Source organism: Pelobates fuscus, chromosome 6 (assembly GCF_036172605.1).
Source record: "Pelobates fuscus isolate aPelFus1 chromosome 6, aPelFus1.pri, whole genome shotgun sequence".
Taxonomy (NCBI): domain Eukaryota; kingdom Metazoa; phylum Chordata; class Amphibia; order Anura; family Pelobatidae; genus Pelobates; species Pelobates fuscus.
This window is the reverse complement of record NC_086322.1, coordinates 35884514-35890800: the sequence shown is the minus strand read 5'-3', so window position 1 is coordinate 35890800 and position 6287 is coordinate 35884514.

Below are 6287 nucleotides of genomic sequence, written 5' to 3'. Positions count from 1 at the left end.
AAACAGTGTGTGCTCATGGTGGTGCATGTACAACTTGGATAAAACCAATCTTCCTACATAGTTTGTCACTACATTGTTACATAGCTGAATAGAGACATTCATCCATTAAGTTCAGCCTTTCTCACATTTGATTTTTGCTGTTGACCCAAAAGAAGGCAAAAAAACCCAGTCTGAAGCACTTTAGAATTGTACACCAAAAACTAGGAAAGAATTACTTCTTGACCCCAGAATGTCAGTCCGATATCTCCATCGGTCAAACAGCTATTACTCCACTAATTAAAATGGATATATCTGTATATTATGTTTTTGCAAGTATATATCCAACTGCTGTTTAAACATCGGTATAGACTCTGATAAAACCCACCTCTTCAGAAAGAGAATTCCACATCCTTATTGTTCTTACTGTACAAAACCCTTTCCTTTGCCTTCGACTAAATCTTCTTTCTTCCAGTCTAAATGGGGTTGGAGCTACATGCTCTGAATCAATGTTCATTTTTTCAGAAATGGTCAGGGTCTTTGCACCATGACCACTTTAGCAAGCTGAAGCGGTTTTGGTGCATATGGTAACCCTTTCAAATGTGAAGGTCCACCCTGCTTTCGATTCAGTAGTGATGACTATTGTGTGCATGCCAATCTTTTCCAGGTTTTCCAGGTTTTGGACAGGGTGTTAGCTGGACTCAAGCATGAATAGCCTTTTGAGATATTTTGGGAGAATGGGAAAAATGATAATGACGATGAGAGCAGGCAGCCCAAACACTGCCCGGTGATGTAGCTACATTGGCTACGTATTTACGCTACTTCAAGTGGGGGAGTTACTGTTGTAAACTATAGTGCGGTGCAAGGGACAAAGACCTACACCTATAAGTGGAGCGCTCAAACACATATATGGCTTACAGAATAATGATAAGGTGCGCTGTGTCTTTAAGACCCAAGTGATTCAAAGTGCAACTAGTGCAATATATTATAATAAAGTGCAAAGTGTTAAAGTGCACTCAATTGTGTAAATAAATGTTATACATACATATGTCCTCTCGAATTATACATAAAGGAAAAGGAGAGACATAAAAAACACAATAGTGTAAAATCGTTTTTAAAAAATATATATAAATAATAAATGCCAGAAGGGTGCACTCACAAACATAGAGCAGAAAGAGCCTGCTCTAGCTTTAATCGCTTCTTCAGATATAGGACTGCATAAACGGAGATACTTCAAAATATTTATTAGCCCAGCACAGCATAGAATAGTCACCTTCCTTCACATCCAATTTTCAAATAAATACAAAGTTCGGTAAAGTGCAGGTTCAGGGTGTCGACTGTCCCCTTTGTTTTGTTCGCCGCTGTGGTTACCGTCTGTATCCAAAAAAGCTTCCGGGAGGAGGGACTTCCTTGTATGCGTGACGTAAGGTGCGTAGCTTTGCGTGATGACGCGTTTCGCCGTATTCACGGCTTCAACATATATTAATTGTAAATACGTAGTTTAGGCAATATGCCGTTTTTTATAGATTACATGTTCTAAAGTATGTCTCTTTAAAAATACCTCTTTGAAAATGCCTCTTCAAAATGTCTCTTTAAGTATGTCTATTTGAAATATATTCCTTTAAGAAATCATGTGATTTGTAACAACACATAAATCTTTCCTGTTTTTTATACATTTTTAATATGTTCATAAGGTTTTTATAATACCTATGGATTTTTTTAAGCAAGTATAGTAATATAAAGATACTTTCAATTAAGAAGTTTTTGATAATAAAGTACGATTTGGTTTTTTTGTAATATGTATTTAATTGATACTAACGCTAAGGTAATGGACTTTGATTGCCAACCATCTGTGTTTACCCATTAAGATGGGTATAAAAGAACGAATAGGACATGTATGGGCAGATCTGATGAAGCCGTGAATACGGCGAAACGCGTCATCACGCAAAGCTACGCACCTTACGTCACGCATACAAGGAAGTCCCTCCTCCCGGAAGCTTTTTTGGATACAGACGGTAACCACAGCGGCGAACAAAACAAAGGGGACAGTCGACACCCTGAAGCTGCACTTTACCGAACTTTGTATTTATTTGAAAATTGGATGTGAAGGAAGGTGACTATTCTATGCTGTGCTGGGCTAATAAATATTTTGAAGTATCTCCGTTTCTGCAGTCCTATATCTGAAGAAGCGATTAAAGCTAGAGCAGGCTCTTTCTGCTCTATGTTTGTGAGTGCACCCTTCTGGCATTTATTATTTATATATATTTTTTAAAAACGATTTTACACTATTGTGTTTTTTATGTCTCTCCTTTTCCTTTATGTATAATTCGAGAGGACATATGTATGTATAACATTTATTTACACAATTGAGTGCACTTTAACACTTTGCACTTTATTATAATATATTGCACTAGTTGCACTTTGAATCACTTGGGTCTTAAAGACACAGCGCACCTTATCATTATTCTGTATTCACAAGAGTGTTTTGAGGAGTTTTTACACAAATTTTTTGGTGCAGCTTCATTTTAAGGTAGACTAAATTGATTGGAGACTAGTATTTTACGAGCGCCTACTTTTTACTTGTTTTTTTGTGTATACATATATGGCTTACCAAACGTTATTCCGTTCAATGATGCAATATACAGTACATGTAAAAAAAATACAAAAAATACAAGATAGTATATCAAGTGGCAGTGCAATAATAACAGTGATGTCGTAGTGAATTTGGACACTCACATTTTAAGGAGCCTGTATATAGAAACACTGGCTCCGTATTGAAGCTTGTGTGCTTATTATGGTAGCCACCCTTCTACCCTGGCTTGGGATGATTCTACCATAATAAGCACACAAGCTGACATCACTGTTATTACTGCACTGCCACTTTATATACCATCTGCACTATCTTGCATTTTTTTTACATGTACTGTATATTGCATCATTGAACGGAATAATGTTTGGTAAGCCATATATGTGTTTGAGCGCTCCACTTATAGGTGTAGGTCTTTGTCACTTACACCGCACTATAGTTTACATATCTGTTTGGTGGAATTGAGGATATTTCCACACAAGTGTATAGAGCTGCCTGTAAATCATTTCTCACATTCTAAGCACTTTGTTACACACATTCCTCCGTAAAAAGAGGTAACCTGTGATTGGAGTTACTGTTGTACCCGTGAGTTCCTGGAAGTACTGGGACGCCTAGACAACGCTATTCACCACAGCCTGGTGACTGCAGGATTGAACATCGATCCGTGGAGGATTTCCTGGCATATGTAACCGGCTTTTCTGGATTGCTGAGCGTCCTCAGTAGACCCATGTGCGTGTGTGAGTAGCAGTAGCAAACTGCAATATACTCACTACTGTTTTCTTGTGAGAGGCTGATTTTAATATCTTTTTATCATCTTAATATGACTTTCTATGTATTTTATTTGATTTGTTCTATCACTACTGCTGATTGTTTTAAAGTGCAGATAGGAGCATTTTATGTTTAGGATAGTTATAATAAATATATACTTTTTCTACATACATCTGCTATCATTGTTGACTGTACTTCACTATTTTGTGTCTTTTATATCTCTTTACATGTGACTACGCTGGAGTGACCTTGTGATTTTTTTGGGGGTCCCTGAAGGTATAAGCGCTCCACCCATAAGTATTTTGTCTTTACTGCCCTAATCCTACAATTTACACAGTGCAGCTAACAAAATAATCATTATGCTTTTTTATATAATCGCTTTATAAATTGGACATTTAGAGGAAGATTGCTATGTGTCAGGGAAGAAATGAAAAGGATTTACTGCATTAACAATTCAGCAGAACATTCGTATAAATATTCCAATATCACATAATATTTTATGACATATTGTTGAGTGAAGCCAAGAATAATAAAAAGTAAATAATCTCAGACTCAATTAAATCTCTATTAGATCATGTGTTAGATATAACTGTCCCGGTATGTATACCCCAACACGCAGTGTTTGGGCTCGCACTATCCTAGTATAAGAAAGAGAAGGAAACCTACTACCGGTCCTAAGCATTATCCGAGTAAAGTAAATAGTAACAGAATATCCAGTAAAAAGCTAAAGTCAAAAAGGGCACTACAGGGACACACTGCACGAGTAAGTAGCCAGAAAACAGAAAAATCAGGGAATAACCACATCAAAAACCACAGTTAACAAACACACAAAAAATGCGCTATTGGGATCAAGAAGGAACTACAAACGGGTGATTTGCTCCATATGTGTTCCATGTTAGAGCTTCCACTGTGCCAGGACCAAGGAGTTGGGTATTAGGAAAGTATAGGATTATAGTAAGTATACTAGATCATAGTTTTAAATAGGAAGAAAGAGACCAATATTATATAGTTACATAGCTGAAAAGAGACATGCGCCCATCAAGTTCAGCCTTCCTCACATCTGTTTTTTTTATGGTATACCCTAAATAGACAAAACAAGCAAAAAAAAACAAAGTCAATATTATGGAAAGCAGGTAGTCAGACAAGCCAACGTCAGGGCTGGCAGCTAACAGGGAAGGGTAAAAAACAAGCCAGGTCTAGATCAGTAATTCAGGAACAAAGGACATGCCTAACTCTGAACCAAACAAGCAGCACAGTAAGGATCTCAAACTGGCAATGAGTCCAAGCAAAGTCAGTCCTTAGAAAGGCCTAGGCCAATAACGTCACAAGGATGTGACCTTGTGTGAAATTACGTGCCAAAAGTAGCATTGATAATTGATGCCGCCATGCAGTATCTAGCGTCAAAATGTCTAACTGTGCAAGAAATGCTCAGAAAAGGACACGATCAGCTCAAAATAAAGGATGCTAACTTGTGGACTGGTAACTAGCACATAAAAATGATTTTTGTAGTAATAACTCCCCTTACTAAGGCCTCAATTTAATTTTTTGGGATAAGCTTTTCAAATTATTTCATATCTTTTATTATTGTTCTTAATACACTTAAACATCAAAAATACATATATGATCTATAAAAAATATTAGAAAATATTAATATATTTCACAATATTAAATAATTGTAAAAGTTTATTAAAAAAATGAAATAATTTGATTAGCTTATCGAACAATATGAAATCGAGACCCCGGTTCTAAACCACCCTATAGAACATCAAGACAGAAATGCAATACATGTCTTAATTTTCAGAAATTAAAAAAAAAAAATAACATACAAACATTGTCGAAAAAGGAGGAGGAATGGGAGAGAGAAAGGAAAATAAAAAGGGAGGGGGAACTGCTGTGATATGTACGTGAGTCCAAACTAATTGAGATGATGCTGTGAGTTAGCAGTATAATCTCACCAAGGTCCTCAAGTTTTATAAAAGGAAGGGAGGGCATTATGAACTGTGCTGTGGCAATTACTTTTCACAAAGAAGGGTTGGAGTCCTTGAGCCAAGCTGTGGCAAAAGCCCTGTAAGCCACCAGTAATGTTTTGTTAAAGAACTTCTGAGACCATGAGGCAAATCCCTCAAGTAAGAAATGTATATTTATGGTTGGGCCGTCAGATAAGCATAAGATCCACCACTCACAATGGAAAGTGTCACCTGGGTTGATGTGAACTTGATGCCACTTGAAGCCCACTTCCCTTTCTGGCAGTGTTGACAGATGGCTCTGCGTTTCCCAACTGCAGACTCTTATTGGGAAAGTTTTGCTGGAAAATAAATGATGGTCTTTGGCAGTTTTCTTTGGTTTGCGCTACGCCTCTAGGTTCCAGCCAGGAGTTAAACTTTCCACATTAGTAATATCAATTCCATTGATATTTGAACAGCATTTATAGGTTGAATTCTAAGCTTAGACACACAGCAAATGAACAATAATATGTACAAAACCCATATTCCTAATGTGGAAGTGTACAATCAGCAATAGCAGTATGCCAAGTGGGGTGAGGCCAACTGGGTAGAACCAAGGACCTCAAGTGGTGGAATAAATATCAGTTGTCCCAACCACGATATCATTCTCACTCTCCCTACTTTCTAATGTTCTCTTCAAATGTAACTGAAAATTGAACGAATATTAAGTCAAGCTTTTTTCGTTTCTTGTGTAAAATAATTTGACACAATGGGCAACATGCTATGTTTGACTCATAAATGACAAAACAGATAATGTGTTGTAAAAAAGTTCTTATGTTTTAACAGTTGAATAATTGTGTAGTGGTACATTTTAGATGATGTATAAATTCTAATCTCCATGCCTGATCTATTTTAGATAGCATTAGATTCATTGCTAGACTATCCCCAAAACTTGGCATTTCTGCAAATACTACAAGCTGATTGAAAAGGAATTAAATATAAAAAAATAAAAA